The sequence below is a fragment of the Ammodytes marinus genome, assembly GCF_949987685.1.
Source record: "Ammodytes marinus genome assembly, chromosome: 17".
Lineage (NCBI taxonomy): Eukaryota > Metazoa > Chordata > Actinopteri > Uranoscopiformes > Ammodytidae > Ammodytes > Ammodytes marinus.
This window is the reverse complement of record NC_137221.1, coordinates 24,615,091-24,637,364: the sequence shown is the minus strand read 5'-3', so window position 1 is coordinate 24,637,364 and position 22,274 is coordinate 24,615,091. Positions and strand designations below refer to the sequence as shown.

The 22,274-nt window shown below is 40.0% G+C and overlaps 1 protein-coding gene across 1 annotated transcript in view; it reads left to right on the top strand.

The window, feature by feature from the left end:
* Positions 1 to 22,274, top strand: part of thrb (thyroid hormone receptor beta) — a gene marked incomplete at its 5' end in the record, with an annotated part of 126,518 nt that overhangs the window by 70,674 nt on the left and 33,570 nt on the right. Inside the window, one exon of the mRNA XM_080046069.1 lies at positions 10,236 to 10,299. The remainder of the gene's footprint in view (positions 1 to 10,235; positions 10,300 to 22,274) is intronic.

Genomic DNA, 22,274 nt, shown 5'->3' with positions numbered 1-22,274 from the left:
AAATGTTTTGTGAATACGGCCCCTGATTGGCAATAACTCTAATATTATTGCAGTATGTTTTAGTGGGTTAATCGATTGGTAAATCAACAGAAGATAATTCCTAAGTTTTTTCTAGTAAAAAACTAAACATTGTTTGGTTCATCTCAACAAGTGAACTTGGTGAAGATTTGCGTCTTATAATGGTAGATTAATGCAATAGCTTTTATTTTTGTCTGCTCTTGTAAATAATACTTAATATTAGCAAATATGGACCTCCATTCTATTCTGGGTTTTAAAAAAATGTAACCAACACTGCAAGTAGACCGAAAAAGTATGTTCTTTATTCAATCCAACACAAACAATGAACTATGTATTATAAATACATTCTCATTTATCTTGCTTCTTTGTATTTACGTCACAGATGATGTTGTACCAGACCCTCTTCTATATGGTTTTATTAGTTTAGTTTCCTCATAAAGATTTCATTTAAGAGCCGGCCCAAAATTAAATGTCTTTTTTCAACCAACTGTGTTAAGGCCAAATGTATTGACTTTGCAATGATAAAGCATGTAAGAATAATCAAAATCTCAAGTTTGAAGTAATTTTACTTAAAATAAGTTCTAAGAAACCTAAGTCGTATTTTTCCTCTGATGATCATAAATGACCTGGAACAGCAAACCAGACCATCAGTGAAAACAATGCTATTTTCATATAGTTATTGTTAATGCTTTTGCAAGGGTCCGATTTTTCCCTGGAGCGATTTAAGGCAGGCAGACCGGAATGGTGCTAAATCAAAGTCATATTACCATTATGATTAAATGAATGATTTTCGAAATCAAAATCCAATAAGTTCCAATGTTAAAGTCTACCCCATCAAATATGGAGTTCAAATTAAGAACCTTTTCTGTTCATCTCAGAAAATCTTCATCGGCAGATGGAGTACGTAAGTCACATTTTGTTTTCAACTTTACTTGCCCCTACTGATGAGGACTTTGTTACTTTTATGGTTGAAAGCTCCACAAAAAAGGGAAAGGAATCTCATTAGAAAATACTAAGATGACCCATTTTCTGCACTACTGTTTGAATGTTTCCATTTTTACCACAGTAAATCAAATCAGTTTTATTTGTATAGCCCAATATCACAAATAGACATTTGCCTCAGTGGGCAAAAAACCTTTATCAGGATTTTAAAAAATTGAGAAACCTCAGGGAGAGTTGACAGAGTAAGGGATCCCTCTCCCAGGACGGACATCCTGCAATAGATGTCGTAAGTAGAGAAAATCGTAAAGGAGTCAACCAGATGTTTACTTGGTAATACTAAACTAAAATAGTGTGGCTGCAGGAGGGCTTCAGATGCTGCCAGATGGGGGGGGGGGGGGGGGGACCTGATCCACACCGTCTCGTCTCTACCAGGGAAAACTGGAAGAGGACAAACAGACAGCCAGTGAGCGAAGCAAAATTAACATAAAGAGTGAACATGCATGCAAGTAGAAAGAGTACAATTTGATGAACACCAGCGTGATCATGTCATAATCAGTCGGTCTATTCAGCACTCTGTAGAACCGTGATTACAGCCTTGACTTTACCGTGGTTCCAGCGTAGAGTGGTCCTTGACTCACACTGATTATGTCACTTATTATCTTGTGCCTGTGCACTCCAGTAATGTGGATCCCCTCACTACAAGGTAACATTTGCCTGAAGATTGATCTTGGCAGCCCAATGTCTTGTGTTTTTTGTGGTGTAAGTGCTCAAAGGTTCCTTAAGATTATTTGTTTTGTTGCATTGGGCCACTGCCTCACCTTTTTACTAGGTTATCCTCTTCCACACTTTTTATACAAATATTTGAAATGCCTTTGTCGAATTTTAAAACCTAATTTCTACTTAAATGAACTCTATTTTTTTTAAGTATAAAAGATCTCTATGGTAAAGCATTTCAGAAAGAGACGTTTTTAATTCCATGTGCGGCAAAAGGAATGACTTAAACTCTATTTTTTGATTCTGTCAATATGATAAGGACTGAACTGTTTTCTTATAAACAAGGAAACATTTTCAATGTTTTTATTTAATGGTTATCCTGTCTGCTTGGGAGTTGCTGGTACATTATGTATGAGTGTGATTTTCAATTTAATGCTATTTAATATTCGAAGCAAAATAGCACAACCTTGAGTATTGTTCCTTTTTTTCAAGGATGTATTTTCATTTAGAGGTATTAAAAAGATCACAAAAGTCTGTTTCGTATGTTTAGCAAGCCTGTGCAGAGAGAGCCTTTGTGGGCAGTGTTCACCACTTGCATTGCCTCAAATTATGTGAGGTTGATTCCCGTTATCTGGCCCATTATAGATTGTGGGCGTCACAAGGGAAGACTTTCTTGTGATTAGCGTGGATGGCAGGGCCGGCCCAAGCCTTCTTGAAGCCCTAAGCAGAATTTGAATAGGGGGGCCCTCTACAATGTTAGCGCTGCCCAAATTATTAACTATTTTTAAATGTCATTCACACACCCAGTGTTTTCCGCTATTGCCTCCAATGTCCAGCTGGGTGAAAATAGTAGCCAGACGAGATCCCAACCCTCCTAGAGAGTCCGGGGTATGCCCACCCATGAGAATTTTTTTTACCTTTTTAACGTGAAATGCATGAATCTGGTAGCCTGGCCCAACCTGACCATCGTACTTCATTTCATTTGTACAGAAGGTGTGGAACTCCTCAATTGACAAACGTTCACTCACGTGGAGGCGGGTGTCTGTTGAGGTTTAAAATGATTGGATCTGCCCAGTGCCACTCCGGATCTGCCATAACCAATCGTTAAGCGTTTGGTCGTGCCGTATGTCTTGCGCCGGGACCGGCCGGAAACCAACAAAACTCAGCAAAGCTTGGTCTTGCTCCGGCTTTAATTTATCGATCTTTGGCAGTGTTGCCACAACAGCCTGAATAGCTTCTCTCGTATTCTTATCCATAGTCTTCCTGTGACTACAACTGAAACTGGCGCATCGACGTCATCGTTCTCAGCCACTCCCTCTGTTCGCTGATTGGACCGGCAGAAATCTGTTCGAGCAGGAACGCATGAATATACCACAGACCCAGACTGACTACTGAAGGGAAAATTAAATTTGAGCGGAAGTAGGTAGGCAGGCGGAGCCAGGCTATGAATCTGGTGCACTTTGAGAAGAAAATTAAGAGGTTAAATCTGAGGAATTTTGCGTGAAAAAATTATTTGGAGACACTGGGTCGGATGAATTAGAAGCTATTGAAGAAAGACAAATGGATTTTCCATAAATATATTAATTTAAAATAAAATATTATGCAGGGTCCTCTGAGATGGGCTTGGTGCTCTTTTTCTTTTATGGGAAATATTTCTCTGTAATATAATGAATGCATTTAAATGCAGTGAGAGGAACGAAGCAGAAGAACTCTTTTGTGCATGGACATGAACGTGACGTGATCAGTTAACCTCGGATTACCTCCCAGATGAACTGATTCAATTATTAGGCTATTAACTATCTAGACCAAAATGAATAATATGATGTAAATATCAAACACACAAACTCAAAACACAAAATAATGTTTATTTTTTGGTGGGGGGGGGGGCCTAAGCCTGAGACCACCTCTTTTAAGCAGAGCAAAGTCTGGTTGTTTAGTGAGCACCAGAGTCTCTGACCGTGTTCAAATCAACACAAATTAAGAACACCAAAGGCTTAAACGCTCCAGGGTTTGTTTACCGCACTAAACAAAGCTGGTGTGAACACCACCTTAGTCCCCTGAAAGATACAAACTGAAAACGTCTCGCTATAATACATGTAACCCTGGTTCGTGTGGTTAGCAACTGAATGCAAGTATTGACACCATCAATGCTTGAACAGAAAAAGATTTGTCAAAAAAAGTGTAACATGAGACAATGTTCTTAAAGCTTTTCTAAGTACTGCACTAGTGCTTCTGCTGTTGTGTACATGTGCACACTGGAGAGATCATTAATCCAGTCAATCTGCCTGCTATTAATAACTTTGACACTCGTGTTCAGACTGAACGTGAATGCCCGTAAGTAATTACCCGATAATTATATTATTATATTATTAGTGAACAAATACCTAATGCTGTGCCAATCCCTCACTGGTAATGAATGATAAGTCATCTATTAAAGGTGCAGTGCGTTGAAGCTATTGGCTTTTTTGGACTTGAAAATTGCTTAAAATAAAGTTTTTTGGTTTTAATGCTTTTATTATAACCTTAGAATGAGGCTACTATATCTAGGAACGGGGCACTGAGGCCGCCATGTTGCACCGCCATGTTTCTACAGCAGCACAGAACAGACCAACCTTATAGCCTTACCACACGTTTTTATATATAAAAAAATACTCCATAGTAATGTATTATACTGTAGATTTTGGATATCTTTGTGCACCCCAAACAAAAACGTCTAAACCAAACTGTAGCCTTAGAGGGATGATCAGGTAAGGTTCACTTTACCTCCCACACTAAAACCCTTGACAATGTTTTTGACCAATTATCTGACCTTAAACTTAGAAGGAGGATAGGCAATTCAAATTTCAGAACCAAGGATCATTTTTGTCCAATCCACCAGCAAAGGATTGGAATGGGTCTAGATTGTCGCTGAAGAAGATATGATATTATTCTGCTTTATGCCAAAAAAGGCACGCTCTCTCTATTTTTATCAGTGTATTCTCATTCGTTTCCATCTTGACTTTACTCCATTATTATACATGTTGAAGTCATGTGTTTTTCTTTTACCCGATTGGACAGAAGAGATAAATAGCCATAGTAATGTAATGTGGGGCATTGAAACATTGTGTTACCCGCAGCACTTGTTGCCCATTCCAAAACACAAAGGCACGTCAGGGGCCTGAAGCACATCACAGCAACATCCGTGTACGGAAAAATACTGTTCCTAACAACTAGATATAGGAGCCCCCCACTGCAGCATGGGGATCACCCCATCAAAGCTACTGTAGCTAATGTGTGAAGATTCAACACAAAGTTAGGGCAGAGTACGAGGGAAAGAATAAATAATGTTTTGCAAATCAACAGACCACCCTCTTGAATAAAGATTGGGGAACAAATCTCCATAACACTCGACCTCGCTATACACTGCAAAGACACAGTCACCGTAGCACCATCCAGACTAAATCCTTATTCCTTCATGCACACAGTAGGACACTACTCACTCAAACATCAATTAGAGCTGAGGTCGGCACAAGGAGGATTTGCATTCATTTCCCCTGCATTCCTAATCACATACTCTTTCTTTTCACCATACTACATACTAAAGTACAGAAAAGTTTTAGGGCCACAGGAGAGAAAAAAAAATCAGATAAGGAAGATAATTTTTTTATTATGTCGATAAATGTCAAGAATAAAGAGGAACACTCCAAAATGCTATTGGAGTCAGTGGGGCATTTATGTATTTTCAGCATACTACAATTGACATGCATACTGGGACATCCTAAATCTTTTTCTGACATACTAAATAGTAGGGAAGTATGGGGATTTGAACACAGGGTATGTTTCCCAAAGACCATGTGACAACAGCCCTGGAGGACAATACTGAGGAGGAGCATGGCCCTATACCGTCACCTTACAGACCTTACCACCATCGTCTGGTTGTCTTTTCTAGACTCTCCAGCAGAGATGTAATGTTACTTGTACTTCATATTTTCTTTTCATGCTACTGCAATTCAGTGGGAAATATTCTACTTTTTTACTCCACTACATTTATCTGATCACTTAAATCACTCATTACTTTACCAATTAGGATTTGAACACATACAACTATGAAGAGTTTATACAAATAAAGTGTAGGCTATACCCAACACTGACACAAATGAATATACATTTTATTGTGGACAGTCTAAGGCACACCTGTGCACTAATCATGATGTCAGATCAGCATCTTGATGTGGCACACCTGTGAGGTGGGATGGATTATCTCAGCAAAGCAGAAGTGCTCACTATCACACATTTAGACAGATTTGTGAACAATGTTTGAGAGAAATGGTACAATTGTGTATCTGGAATGAATTTTAGATCTTTAAGTCCATCTCATGAAAAATGGGAGCAAAAACAAAAGTGTTGCGTTTATATTTTTGTTGAGTGTACTTCCGAGTGACTTTTTCGACGATAGTCACTATTTTAATGCAAATATGCCAAAAATGTAATGTAAGTACATTTTCCTGATTATGCTTGCATACTTCAACTTAGGTAATGTAAATGCAGGACCTTTACTTGAACCAGAGTATTTCTTGGTTCTTGTATTTTTGCTTTGAAGGATCTGAATCCTTCCTGCGCTAGCTCTACCCAGTGCATCTTTGGGCATTATACATTACATATGAGCCTAATTCTCTCGATACTTTAAGATCAGATAATTTTCTACTTTTACTCCAGTGGTATTGTAATTAAAGGTTCAGTAAGCGGAATGGTCAGTTTAGCTAACTTCCTGTCAGTGACTGCAGTTAGCAGTCCCCTCCCTCGTCACCACATTAATGCACTGCGGTCTTCAAGCAGCGAGTTATCTAGCATCATCTCAGATCCGTAAGTGTTATAAAACATGATAAAAACCATCAAAACAGACATTGGGAAGGATTTTTACCTGCTCCGCAATTGTAGGCGCATATACATTCACCCATCTGTCGCTCTGCACTTGCACCGGCAGTGAGACGGGTGCCGGTTAGTAGCGTTCTCTCTTCTAATTGGTTATCAGTAGTGGGATCCCAGAAAAGTTTATATGCCGATTACACGCAGAGCTAGTGACTGAGAGATTGGCTTTATGAAACGCGCACACTATATAAGTGATCACTGTAAGAATAAAGAGCGATTTAACACTTATATTAACATAAATAAATCACTTACGTCACCTTTAAATACTTTAAGATCAGATACTTTTCTACTTTTACTCCAGTGGTATTGTAATTAAAGACTTGTAACTTGTAACAGAGTCATTTTTCTAGTAAGGGATCTCTACTCTGACTCAAGTATGGTGTCCAGGTTTATCTCACTTTTCAACGCACTGGGAAAAGATGAAGACGACCAACAGCAAAAGTGGATGCTGAAAAAACGTGCGTCACATAGTCAAATATAACTCCCATCACCATGGAAACTGAGTAACAGAGTTTATCAGTGGGTGTTTTTTTTTTCTTCATGTCCGTATCTCTGTCTGTCTCTCTCTCAGACTCTCACACGCTCTCTTCATTTCATCCCTCTCCTTGTGTCCCTCTTCACATTGGTTTCTGAGTGGACGGAAGCAGCACAGTCTGAAAATCACTTGTTGATACGAATGAGTTAGGAATATAGCTGCATTTCTGGGGAGTCTGGTGTAACATGAGTGAAGTTTGAATCAACATTGCAGGTATTAGAAAAACTGCATTGTCACAGTAATATTCATATGTAATATATACACCGAATTTATTTATTTACTTATCAGAGAGAATAATAACTAGCTGCACAGTGTGTAAGTCTCACCCAATGTTGGTGGGGAGCAATTTCAAACAATAATTTTTTAGTTATATTTCTTTTAACTTTCTAATAGAACAATATACAGTATGATGCTGTTACACTGCTATACAGAGAAGATATTAATCAGTCATTTGAAGTTTCCTGGCTGGATACAGGATTGCATTTTAGGCTGAAGAGGCGCTAAATGTCTACTGAAACATATAATGTCAGTGTGTACCCACTGGTTTGTGTCTGTTCATTCATTTACTCATCACTAGTTCATTTTTCTCTAAGAGGAAAGTGCATCATTCTGTAATAATCTTCAGAAAAGCACTAAGAATGATTATGGAAAGTTACATGCTAATAGAGGTTAAGAGTTTTGGTTCTGGTTCTGAGTATTGAAAATATGAATGTTAGATAATGGCTGTTAAAGATGGTTGCATAGGAGAAATATACAAATGAAAACAGACAAAGTTTAGTCAAATAAACACCTAAATGTACAGGTTGGACCTTTTTATTTACACTAGAATGAAAGAAGACAAGCATTATTGTGCCTTGACGAAAACAACGTTTATGGGCACTGTGAAAGGGGTGTTACTAGTTTAAAACACATTTAAGAACCACTGCTTTTGTTGAAGTGATTTTTAACCATGTTCCCAAGTCTCAGTAATTCCCTTGGGTGGGTACAATGTTGTCCTAACTGATGAGGTGCTAAAACTGGGAAAATAAGTAAAACAGTGGATTATGCTTTAATGAGCGAGGTTAACTGTGCTAGTGTGAGAGAGGTGACAGAACGCAGCACAGTAGACTAATCAGCCCCAGTAATGAATGCACGCAAATGAGTCCCGAAGAGAGCATATTCTAAAGCAAGCAAATATGTAAATGAGCACCACATACAAACAGGACTTGATTATGTTGTACTGTTATGGATAGACGGTATAATTGAAACAATGATTCCCTTTCACAGGGAAGTGTGGCGTTACATTTCCACCCCGGGAGAGACGAAGAAAACGTGTGTTTGTGTGTTTGTGTGTGTGTGCATGTGTGTGTGTGTGCGAGTCAGTGCACGCCTGTTTGTGTGTGGAAGAGTGTGTTAAAGAGAGCCACAGACAGAGGGAGGAAAGGCCATCCCATCAAAGTGCCCATTAAGTCTGATTACAAGTGATTAGCGTCCGTGGGAGACGAGATGACCAGCCCTCTGTCCTGCCACTGAATTAATGACATAAACAAATGCTTTTCCTTTCTTTGCGCCCGTCAAAATCTAACCAACTCCTGAGGGTTTTTGAGTTTGTTTTGCAGCTTCCCAGCAGCTGTGACCATGACCTAAGGCAAGGCAAGGCAAGGCAAGGCAAGTTATTTATATAGCACAATTCAGACACAAGGCCACTCAAAGTGCTTTACAGGGGCAAGATTAGAATACATAAAACACATTATAAAACATTTAAAAGCTAATAAAAGAAGCAAATAAAATAAAATTTGGTTAGGTTTTTTTAATTAGGTTAAAATGGAAACAAAAAGTCTTCAGACTCGATTTAAAAAAAATGAGAGTTGCAGCAGACCTCAAGATTTCTAGGAGTTTGTTCCAGATTTTTGGTGCATAATAAATAAAAGCTTCTCCTTGTTTAGTCCTAACTCTAGGGACTGTAAGTAGACCTGTCCCAGACGACCTAAGGGCTCTGGACGGTTCCTAACGTATCAGCAGATCAGTAATGTATTTTGGCCCTAAACCATTTAGTGCTTTATAAACCAACATCAGTATTTTGAAATCAATTATTTGAGTGACAGGAAGCCAGTGTAAAGACCTCAGAACTGGGGTAATGTGATCCACTTTTTTGGTCCTAGTGAGGACTCGAGCAGCAGCGTTCTGAATTAGCTGAAGCTGTCTGATAGATTTTTTTGGAAGGCCTGCAAATACACTATTACAGTAGTCAAGTCTACTTAAGATAAATGCATGGATAAGTTTTTCTAAATCTTGCTGAGACATAAGCCCTTTAATTCTTGATATGTGGTAGTAGGCTGATTTATTAATTCATTTAATGTGTTTCTTGAAATTCAAGTCAGAGTCTACGACAACACCAAGATTTCTGGCTTGGGGTGTGGTTTCTAACATAACGGATGTAAGCTGTGCGCTGACTTTTAATTGTTCATCTTTGGCACCAAAGACAATTACTTCAGTTTTGTCGTTGTTTAATTGAAGGAGATTTTGGCACATCCAATCATTGATTTGTTCAATGCACTTACTCAGTGCCTGTATCGGACTGTAGTCTCCTGGTGATATGGTTATGTACATTTGTGTGTTGTCTGCATAATTATGGTAGCATAATTTGTTCTTATTCATAATCTGAGCTAGTGGGAGCATGTATATGTTAAACAAAAGAGGCCAAAGAATGGAACCTTGGGGGACTCCGCATTCAATATTTGTCCGCTCAGATGTGAAATTGCCTATTGACACATAGTAGTCTCTATCCTTTAAGTAGGATTCAAACCAGCTTAGTACAGTTCCAGAAAGTCCAACCCAGTTTGCTAGTCGATCTAGTAATATGGCTGTGTGTGTGTGTGTGTGTGTTCGTTCTTACTTAATGACCACATTCCGACACACAGACTCAGACAACACGTTTGTGAGCGTTTCTAGCCTCCCTGTGGGTCTTCTGGGTTTTGTAGCTGCAGTGTGAAAGTATTCATCTTGCATTTGTTTGATCAGGCTCTAAATATATATATATATATCTGTGTGTGTGTGTGTGTGTGTGTGTGTGTGTGTGTGTGTGTGTGTGTGTGTGTGTGTGTGTGTGTGTGTGTGTGTGTGTGTTTTGTTTTTGTAGGTGTTTCTCCGGGGGAGCTCAGCAGCTCCTCAGCTCCTCAAGTCAGACTTCACCAATTCCTCTGGTAAGACTTTCATATTGCTCAACTCCACACACACACACACACACACACACACCATCAACTAATGCACAGTGCAATAACCTGTATGTCACATCAAATGGAGGCCCCTTATTTTGGATTTCTCATTCATGTTGGCTCAAAGGGAAACATTTCTCAGCTCGACAAAACTATTTATACTAGTATGAAGTATGAGCCTTGCCTTAATAGTAGAGAAATAATAATCTAGTAGGTTATTTTCGTTTCTCTTTTCAGTCTTCATTTGCCAGGTTCTTGTTGCACTGGCTGTCAACAACTGATTTATTGTCAGCTCATTTTGAAGGGAACTAAAAAGTGATGAGGGAAAATAGTTGGGAACATTAGATAAAGGCAGCTGCTACAATCCCATCCCCTCCACCCCACTGAGTTCCACAAAACCCACCAATGTCATGTGTACACGCAATTTTGCAATATATGGGTCAGCGTATTTAAAAAGTAAGACTTATACAGACTGGCTGGTTTTAGATGTCAGAATGAAAAAAACAAACGCTTCCATTCTCGCATTCTGGGGGAAATGTGTCAGAGCTGCAGCAGTGCAATGATGATAACATGGAGGGTCAAACATCTTCCACTGGTCTGCATGGGGGATTGTTAGCTCCAGTCGTTGGCTATGCTGTCGCTGACATTTCGTTAGCCTCATAGCATAATTGCCTAAATCATATTTTAAGGGTTATAGAGTAGGGTCAAGTAGATGTAGAGTAGAGTAGATGTAGAATACAGTAGATGTAGAGTAAAAGTAGAGTAGAGTAAATATGATTTAGGCAATTATGCTATGAGGCTAACGATTTGGACCTCTTTGTCTCCAGTGAGGGATCACACTCATGACTGTGTACAGTGCAATAGGAACACTGTAGCATTTTCAAAGCACACCTGATAGCCACCAGTGTATTAGTGATCCCTTTTTTTCGAACATTGGCCCCAGATAGATAACTTCTAATGTAATATGATAAGTGCACCGGAGAGTCCCAACATAAAAGTAATTCAGTTGATTCTTCAATCGGCTTGAATTCTTTAATGAAAACACCATCTGCTGTCCTTTTTGAGCGATGCCAGTTGCCATGTTAACAAGCCTGTATCGAGTAACACTGCATGATGTGGCTTTGTATATTAATGTTATTATTAGATGGGTTCAGGGCATAATGGTTGGCGTAATCAAGATCGACTCTTATCTGAATGCCACCTCAAATAAGATGCACATTTGGTCACGGCTGTGTGACTATTGTTTACCGCTGTTTGCCAGTATTGATTCATGATGCACGCTTATGTTGAGATTACCACTGGAGGGCTGACATTTAGACTGAGATAAGGCTCCCATGCCCTTTATCAAAGAGTTATCAAAACCAATCGAAGCCAATGGGTTTTATTACAGGTTAAAATCAACGTTTAATTGGAAGTGTGTCTTGTGTCCATGTGGTGCCAAGAAAATGTCCCACAGATACATTAGGTGGTGGAAGAAGTTTAAGTAAAAAGTAGTAATACAACAATGTTAAAATACTGCACCAAAGTAAAAGCCCGGTATTTAAAACCCTATATCAAAGTACAAATGATATATATATATATATATACAGGTGAAACTCGAAAAATTAGAATATCGTGCAAAAGTTCATTTATTTCAGTAATTCAACTTTATAGGTGAAAATAATATCTTATACAGACTCATTACATGCAAAGTCAGATATGTGAAGCCTTAATTTTTTATAATTGTGATTATTATGGCTTACAGTTTATAAAAACCCCAAATTCAAAATCTCAGAAAATTAGAATATTACGTAAAATCAATAAAAAAAGGATTTCAAATACAGAAATGTCGGCCCTCTAGAAAGTATAATCATGCATATGTATTAAGTACTTGGTTTGGGCCCCTTTTGCATGAATTATTGCCTAAATGCGGCGTGGCATGGATGCTATCAGCCTGTGGCCCTGCTGTGGTGTTATGGAAGCCCAGGTTGCTTTGATGTGGCCTTCAGCTCGTCTGTATTGTTGGGTCTGGTGTGTATCATCTTCCTCTTGACAATAGTCCATAGTGTCTCTATGGAGTTCAGGTCAGGAGAGTAGTCTGGCCATTCATGCACAGTAATACCATGGTCAGTCAACAAGTTACAAGTGGTTTATGGTACCGTGGGCAGGTGCCAAGTCTAGCTGGAAATGGAAATTGTCATCTCCATAAAGCTTGTCAAGAGACAGAAGCATGAAGTGCTCTAAAATCTTCTGGTAGATGGCTGTGGTGACTTTGGACTTGATAACACAGTGGACCAACAGCAGCAGATGACATGATACCTCAAATCATCACTGATCCAAATTAAATGTTGCGTTTCATTTGGAAATCAAGGTTCCACAGTCTAGAGGAAGAGTGGAGGGGCACAAAATCCAAGGGGCTTGAAGACCACTGTCAAGTTTCAACAGTCAGTGATGATTTGAGGCACCATGTCATCTGATGGTGTTGGTCCACTGTGTTATCAAGTCCAAAGTCACCACAGCTGTCTACCAGGATATTTTAGAGCACTTCATATTTCCTGTCTGTTGACACCTATGTATGCACCTGCTATTTGGTAATAAAATTTGTATTTAGGTTGATGCCACCTCAATCAAACTTATACATTAGCACACTGACATCCCATCTATTTATTATCATCTTTCAAAAAACTTCTTTATGAATGTTTGTGTTACACATGGTTAAAATTGTATTTTTTGGAAATCCGTTTTACATTTATTATGTGGTTTTGGGTCCAATATGATCATTTAATATGTAAAAAAGAAAGAAATAATTATAGGGTCATATAGGTGAGGGTGTGCTGAACAGAAAGATACCAAACATTGGCATGATAAACATTTCTTAATGTAGTTTAGTAAGGATAATTCAAAAGTATGCAAAAACGGCTAAAATAGCCCCAGGCCTCAGAGGGTTAAAGGGGCAAGTTGCTGAAGCTACGATGGGCCCCCTTTGTTTACCTTTCTTTACATACTTCTACCACTTTATAGAGCCTAGGCTGTGTATTAACACCAGATTATGACAGATACTGACAGCTAGCGGAACATGAGGAAATCTTCACTGGTTTTGATAATAAAAAAGTGATTTTGACAACAAGTGTCGATCCCTGACGCGCTGGATGTTGCTCGCTCAGACCCACTGCCTTTAGACTGTGAAACTTACAGAGCCTAGGCTGTGTATACACACCCATATGTATTTCAGTGTGCACACACTTCACACAGGTAGCGGATTGTTATGGAAGATTTTATTAGACTTTATTATCTGTGAAAGCAAAACAGTTTTGTCAAAGAGCAGAAGACAATTGACAAGTGTGTATCATGATTCACACGTATTTCACTATCCACAAACCTGTAATTTTTGACTTGCAAATATGTAGAACTGACTCTGAAAATACAAAGTCATATTTACACATTTAGTGATCCGTTTCTGCTTGTGAAAAAGGGTTTGCATATTTGTGGATTGCCTCCTGTGAGTTTGTGAGCCACATTACATTTGCACATCATTTTGTCCAACTTCTACCACCGAGATCTGTAGAACAAGCCTTAGAAATGTGAAGTGCAATAATTTGTATGTGTGTAATTGTGTTCTGTAAAGTTGTATCCACACAAAGAAAAAGTGATTTGCAAATATGTAGAATTTAGGCTGTAAATGTGTATTTTAATTTTGCATATTTTTTTTTTATTTTTTTTATGCAAATAGTTTTACCACAAAAAAAGACATGTCAACTCCTATTTACGCATTTACGCAACCATTTCTACACGTGAAACTGGCTCTGCATATTTGTGGATCGCTTCCTGTGTGCTTACGGAATATTGTCCCATTCGTGCCGCAGAGATCTGCAAAATGAGGTCTGTAAAATGAGATCTGTATTTTGAATTCTGTAACTTTAGGTGCAGTTAGACAGGTCCACCAGCAGATGGCGGCAAACTCCCGGCACAGCCTTTATATACTATTTATGGGCGAACCACATGGCCCCCTTGACCAATCAAAGGAGCTTGTTTAGGGGCGGCCACCTCATTGGTTCATTTGGAGGCCTGTCACGCGAACAGAGGAGGAAAAAAAAGCTCTCAGGGTGAATCTCAATACAGGGGTTGCGGTCTACGAAGGCTGCATTTGAAGACCGATTGCGTCATAGCGGCGCGCAAAGGTTGTTCCATTTGCAAGGCTCCTTGCAAGGTTCCTCATATGCGGCCGAGAAATGCAGCCTTCGTTTCACGGTTTTGAAGGCTGCATCAGATGTATCCTTCGCGGCCCAACATATCCCAAGATTCATTGCATTTTTTTCAGAGATGGCATAAAGTAAAATAAAAAATAACAAAACAGCAACGTGTTGCTCCATCTTCTTAACTTTTATCTTCCTTTCTTTTTTTCTTGTACTTTTTTTTCTTTTTTCGTCTGGTAGGCAACTTCTTTTTCTTTTTTCCTCCATTGACAGGGCTGTTTCCGTTGGCAGCAATCAGGGTTGCTAGGCAGCACAGGAGCGGCGATTCGTCACGCAAGGTAACGGCTTGTTACGCAAACCGGAAATGCTCGTAAACAGAGCGAAACGGAGACCCGCGGAGACCGTCTCGTTTAACAACGCTCGTTGGCCTTGGAACCGGCCTTCGAATCGGCCTTCATAGGCTATAGCCTTCATAGACCGCGAGACCGCGTCCTTCCAAGTATGCGGTCTCTGTAATGGGATCCAGCTTGAGAGCTTTTTTTTTCCTCCTCTGTCCGCGTGACAGGCCTCCAAATGAACCAAAATTAAAATACACATTTTCAGCCTAAATTCTACATATTTGCAAATCAGTTATTCTTTGTGTGGATATAACTTTACAGGACACAATTACACACATACAAATTATTGCACTTCACATTTGTAAGGCTTGTTCTACAGATCTCGGTGGTAGAAGTTGGACAAAATTATGTAAAAATGTAATGTGGCTCACAAACTCACAGGAGGCAATCCACAAATATGCAAACCCTTTTTCACAAGCAGAAATGGATCCGTAAATGTGTAAATATGACTTTGTATTTTCAGAGTCAGTTCTACATATTTACAAGTCAAAAATTACAGGTTTGTGGATAGTGAAATACGTGTGAATCATGATACACACTTGTCAATTGTCTTCTGCTCTTTTACAAAACTGTTTTGCTTTCACAGATAATAAAGTCTAATAAAATCTTCCATAGTTTGTGAGTAGATATTATCTTATTTTGACAAAAAGTGTCCTGGATTACAATGACTGAGTATGCCTTTAAGTTAGTTGTCTATAGTGCATAAGTATGTATCGCTGCAATTCTGCCTCCCTGAAGCTCACAATGCAGCACGATATGGCCAAAAGCACTTGAATGTAAAAATGCTGATTTGTATAAGTATAAAAAATATAATATTGAAGATCAAGTGGAAGTTTCATAGCATCTGTTCAGTGTGAAGTTCTGAAGATCCATTCAAGTGTGGGAAACCCTGTATAAGCAATGCATCATGTTGTTGTTCCCTGGACACTCCCTTGACTCAAACTTCACATTGCACAAAGTAGAGTATTTGCAAGAAAAGCCTTGACTGAGAAGAAGCTGTTTGAAGATGCAGGAGCGTGCACTTGGTGAAGGGTGAGAGACCTTTCAAACATATGACAATCTCTCTCTCTGTCTCTCTCTCTCTGTCTCTCAACCTGACAGTGGCTGCTGTACAGGATGCTTTCTATTCACAGCTAAACAATGCATTGCAAGTCAGTAAAATGCTCTTTTGTCTGGTTGAAAGAAAGGGGGGGGAGGATGTTGATGCAAATGTGTTTTTCATTAACTTTATGTCAGAGTTGAAGAATGTTTGAATTATTTCGTGCCTCAAGCTCTATTGCTCTATTGTGATGGACTAGCATTGTTGAGCTTCTCCTCTCAGAGACCTGTTGCCCTCGTTTCTGTTGGCTAAGGGTTTTACAGGGTGAAACTAATTAAGAACAGGCATTATAGAAAGGTTCAACTAAGAGTAAGTGGAAGGTCTACCTCTATATGTCTATCGCACTATTGTAGCTGTACATCGGCAGTACTTAACAAGTACTTCATTGCAAAGGATGATTTTGAGCAGTCCTATTGTTTATAAAAAAAAATTAAGTTAAAGGAATACTTCACCCATACGGAACCGGCATTCTATCATTATAACATCACTATTATTATATAACGGCTGAGGTTTTTTCCCCCTCAGTCTTTCCTCAGTCTTCCCTTGGCCCAGCTGTCCTGTTAATCCTAACCCTACATGTTAACTGAAGTGATGTCACATTAGTAAAATGTAGGGTTAGACAGTGAGACCATAACACACTCTTTCTGTCTTTTCTCAGGCTAGGATGAACCGATTTCAGAAACGTTTGCACATTTATTCTACCATAGGATCTCAGAGTCCAATACACCTTCATATTTCCACCGGTGAAGTAGGCCTTTAAGACGTAGAATATGTAGCGAGTCTGAATGTCCTGCGGGTATCCAGAACTGCTTAGCGATGGTTAGATAATCTTTTGTTAGGATGATTAGCAATGAGGAAAAGTACAGCATGTTACCCTTAAGGGGCCTATTTCCTGTTTCCTGCCTTACTCCTAGGCCTCTGAGTGCACACTTGTGGGTTTTTTTTTCACAATGCTATTTTTGTACTAACTGCTGCTGTTGCATGGGGTCAGATCTCTGTGTCCATGTTAAAATGTGAACACGTTGTGGTTTTTGCTTTCATTGAATGATGCAGTGATGAGCTGTGCTTCTTAGGAATGTGATTGAATTGAGCTAAGCGGAAAAAGGTTGATGTCGTCACCAACAGCAAAAGGGTTTAGAGTTTCTCAGTAAAAGAGATAAAGAAAATCAGTGGATCATGCGCCTGTTCATGTTGTTTTTATCCCTGTCTGCCTTAACATGAACTGAGAGTAATTATTGGGAACCCATGCAGCCCCTGTCTAAATCAGGTGCATGTAGATTAGAGCTTGGGCTGAGGAAACACTTGATCACAGGATAACATGGAACATTGTATCTGAGGATGGAAAAATTGTATCATAACAAATTATTTTCATGAGTTCTCTCAAGATTTCTTCTGAGAAAAACACATCTGCTGAATTTAAGAAAAGCCACATCCTGTAAAAATGCTCTGAGCAAGCTTTTCTGATCAAATGTTTTGTTCACAGCTCTAATTAATTTTTGCATCGGGTCTCTGTTATCAGTGCACACACAGCCCTATCGGATAAATTAAAGGCTACTCTAGTAATTAAAGGTTCAGTAAGCGGAATGGTCAGTTAAGCTAAGTTCCTGTCAGTGACTGCAGTTAGCAGTCCCCTCCCTCGTCCCCACGTCACCACATTATTGCACTGCGGTCCTCAAGCAGCGAGTTATCTAGCATCATCTCAGATCCATAAGTGTGATAAAACATGATAAAAACCATCAAAACAGACATTGAGGAGGATTTGTACCTGCTCCGCCATTGCAGGCGCATACACATTCACCCATCTGTCGCTCTGCACGTGCACTGGCAGTGAGACAGGTGTCGGTTTGTAGTGTTCTCTCTTCTGATTGGTTATCAGTAGTGGGATCCCCGAAAAGTTTATTTGCCGATTACATGCAGAGCGGGTGACTGAGAGATCGGCTTTATGAAACGCGCCCACTACAGTATATGTGATTACTGTATGAATAAAGAGCGATTCAACACTCATATTAACATAAAAAAAATCGCTTACTTCACCTTTAAGCAGGCTACACAAATACAGTAATTGTATCAACATAACTTCATCATCTCAGAGCCAGGCACACAGCCCATTTCAACCTCTTACCTAAAGTTCAACTCTCCCTCCGCCTCACTTCACCTGACTGCTGCAGGAAGAAAATATCTGCGGTATCTCTCTTTCACACACCGCGGGTGTATCAGTCCGTCACTGAATGTGCTCCTCAGTGATGAAACTAACCCTGCGTTGCAATACCCATACTTTCTACTATTAAGTATGGTAGAAAAAAGATTTAGGATGTCCCGATTCTTGTGGCCAGATTTAGGATGGTTAGAAAGACCCGGATGTCTACTACATACACACGAGATTTTCAGTGTTGAAAACAGCATGCTATTTAGGCGATTCTGACCCATAATCCAGTGCGCACCTGAAGTGACGTCACATCAACGGAGCCTCCACATTAACAAACGGGGATGAGACGGATATATAAGCAAGAGGCAAGATCAAGGCGCAATGTTATGATGAAATAAATAACTAAAAGTACGTCACAATTGTACGCCTAGTGCATCCTAACTAGATTATTTTTATCGTCAGATGTAGTATGTACAAAAGAAAAAAGAAAGAGTATGCGATTCGGAACTCAGGGTAACTCATGAAGGAGTTGGGATGTGCTGACCAACATGGAGATTAGCTTGGCTATGACCCTCCTGTCTCCTACCACCTCCACCGGGTCCAGTGAGCACCCCAGGACACAGCTGTTTTTTTTAATAAGCTTATTCAGTTTATCAGTCATAAAAAAGTCCCTAGGAATTATTATTTTTAAATATGAATGCCAAGTGCTTAAAACAGTCTCATAGAGTAGCTTTTAACATTTCTTTTATTTTTTTTTGCAGTTTCAGAATATGAGTCTATATAACACAGAGCACAAGTTGCATTATGCTTTTCAAGTTGTGTCATGAGTAGGGGCCAGGCAATACATTTGTTCAGGTTTGTGCTGGTGAGTTTACATGTTCTTCTCTTAGTTTGCCAATGCTCAGCACAAAGTGTTCTTGCCGCTTGCCTTCATGCAGGATGTGGTTACTGTTGTGGTGGAGAAATAATGTGCACCACCGGTGTTGAGGGAGGAAGTGCTCACCCAGAGTCTACAGAGTAACCGCTCTCTCTCTCTCTCCACCAGTATTGGGTGCATAGGTCTCAGCCACAAGACAGTACACAGCCACTTTAACCTTTAGTCCTAAACACACAGTTTCTTGATTGTTTGCACCTGTAGGATGTTTAGAAAGTTGTGAAAGAAGCAAGGTGGATGGATATGGTTTAGGTTTTTAGTGTGACCGCCAGCTAGAACTCAAAAGCTGCAGCCGGTTAATGCAATCTGAAACTTGATCACTTTGGCGACCCCCTGAGTCCCCTAAGTGGAAGTGTTCTGAATGAAAGTCCATGTCATGTTATTATCCCTGCGTTCCAAATCACATACTTTTTTCTTTTTACTGCACTACATACTATAGTACAGATGAGTTTTAGGGCCACAGGAGAGAAAAAAATGGAAACGGGAGAATGTTTTCATTACGTTGAGAAATGTCAAGAATAAAGACGAATACTGCTTAATGCTATTGGAGCTAGTGGGGCATCTAGGTATTTTTGGCATACTGCAATTGACGTGCATGTTTTGGGACATCCTAAATCTTTTTCTGGCATACTAAATAGTATGGAAGTATGGGTATTGGAACGCAGGGTATGTTTGATCAATACATTCCTTTGCACAGGCAGTCATTTGAAGAGTGCCCCTTTGTATTCCCTTTGAAAGGCTGACAACAAATCTAATTTACACTAACTGACCATTCGTAGTCAGTTAGCATGTGCTTTAACCTTTTTTGGTTTCCATGAACATAAAAAGAGAGTTGGAAACTATGACGCCACTGTGCCTTGCTGCTCTTTTGTGGCCAACTAAAAAAAAAATCCCCTGTGGTCCGGTGGCTACCATTATAAAGTCATGCTTGTAAAAGGGTTGACAGCAAATGAGCTCTTTTAGGCCTGCGAGGAGCACAGAGAAGATTCATGTTTTGTTAAGTTATTTTTATGTGTGTGCTGTCATCCAAATGTAAAATCCAAGTGTGGTGAGATATGGTAAATGGACTTGACTTATATAGCGCTTTTTAGCCGATTTTCTCAGCCCCAAAGCGCTTTACATCTCTTACCACATTCACCCATTCATACACACACTCATACGCCAATGGCAGCAACTGCCATGCAAGGCGCTCTCTGAACCATCGGGAGCAATTTGGGGTTCAGTGTCTTGCCCATGGGCCAAGAGGGAGACTGAGAGGGCAGGGCAGCAAAAAGAAAAAAAAGGTATTTAGGTTATGTGTTGGTCAAGCAGTTTCCATCAAATGAGGGGGGCCCCATGTTCCCTATCACTGTTATATATATCGGTGTACCGATGTCACAAGAATAGGGTCATAGTTTACTCAAGTTTTGCTCCAAAAATGTATTTAGTTTAGGTTTGGAAAATATCCTGATTATGGTTCAAGTAAGTGTTTTGTTCTAGGTTAGAGGAGCTTTGTTGTCAAGGTTACAATAAAAAGCTACGTGGTTAGGGTTGGGTTTGTAGTCGAGCATACAAAAAGTGGACTGTCATTATGAAGTGGATGATTACAGTAATCATGTTGTTGACTGGCCATGCTAACAGGATGGAGAACTATGTTGTGAGGCAGTGCACAATCATCGGCCATCATCACAACAGTCACACACAATCATCTTTTGAAAACTGGACAAACTAATGTTCAACATAGCGAGCTATATGAAAGAGTAGTCTACAGGCTCTCTGCACACCAAGACTTATTTATGAAAACATGGAGCCAATTCCTGGACTATGTTAAAGGTGAAGTAAGCGATTTGTTTATGTTAATATATGTGATAAATCTTTATTCATACAGTGATCACTTACATAGTGTGCGTGTTTCATAAAGCCGATCTCTCAGTCCCTCGCTCTGCATTAGGCCTTTCACACCACCGCAAAATCGGAGCTAGTTCCGGGCTAGTTCGGAGCTAGAGCCAGTGTTTTGGTTTCACAACGCCAGAGAACCTGCTCCGGGCTGTAAAAACCGGTTCAACTCAAACCCCAGGATTGAGCAGGGTTTGTGGTAAGAACTGCTTGCACCAGCGGCTGGGGGAGGGATTATCCTGACCAACCAGACCAACTCAAACCTCATGCCCGCCATATTTAAAAACACCGCTACTACGAGACGTAAACATAACATAATTACCGAACGTAACGATCAAATTGACCGGCGAAAATGCGCTGTATGGGTCCTGTTTGCAAAGTAGGGTGACCAGATCCCAATTCACCAGATGTGGGACAAAGACTACGTTTGTGCGGGACAATGTGCCGTTTTTTTTTAGCAAAATAAACTTGTGTCACCACCGGTAATGCCAGAGACACGGCTTTCTATATTGAAAAACACTATCTTTAGATCAGCGCGCAGCAGTTAAGTTACAAATAGAGCAGTAAGGCTGCGGCTTCACATTAAAAGTATTTCACTGGCTTTACATTAGCATTTCACTGGACAAACGTGAGTTGGCTTTTATTTTGAAGTAACATGAAAGTAAACGCTGAAGCAGGCAGCACCTTCACAACATGGACATATAAACACAGAGCCCACTGAGCCGAGCAGCGCGACAAACGGAGACACACACACACAGATAAAGTGAGAGCCAACACGTGTAAAAATAAGACGTATTTGCCGCTGTTGTTGTGCTTAAAGCTAGCGGTAGCTTTAGCGTTAGCCACGAGAGCAGCGGCATCGGGCGACATACACACGTTTACAGTGACGTCATGACGTTGCTCTCTTGCCGGCTCCATGGCTGGCTCTGGTCGTTGTGAAACCAACCGGTTCATAACTGGGATAAGGCTGTAACCAGTTTTGAACTGGCCCCAGCATCAGCCCGGAACTGGCTCATGGTTCTTTTTGGTGTGAAAGGCCTACATGTAATAAACTTTTCGGGGATCCCACTACTGATAACCAATCAGAAGAGAGAACGCTACAACCGGCACCCTTCTCACTGCCGGTGCATGTGCAGAGGGACAGATGGGTGAATGTGTATGCGCCTACAATGGCGGAGCAGTTAAAAATCCTTCCCAATGTCTGTTTTGATGGCTTTTATCATGTTTTATCACACTTGTGGATAACTCGCTACTTGAAGACCGCAGTGCATTGATGTGGTGACGTGGGGACGAGGGAGGGGACTGCTAACTGCAGTCACTGAGAAAGTTAGCTTAACTG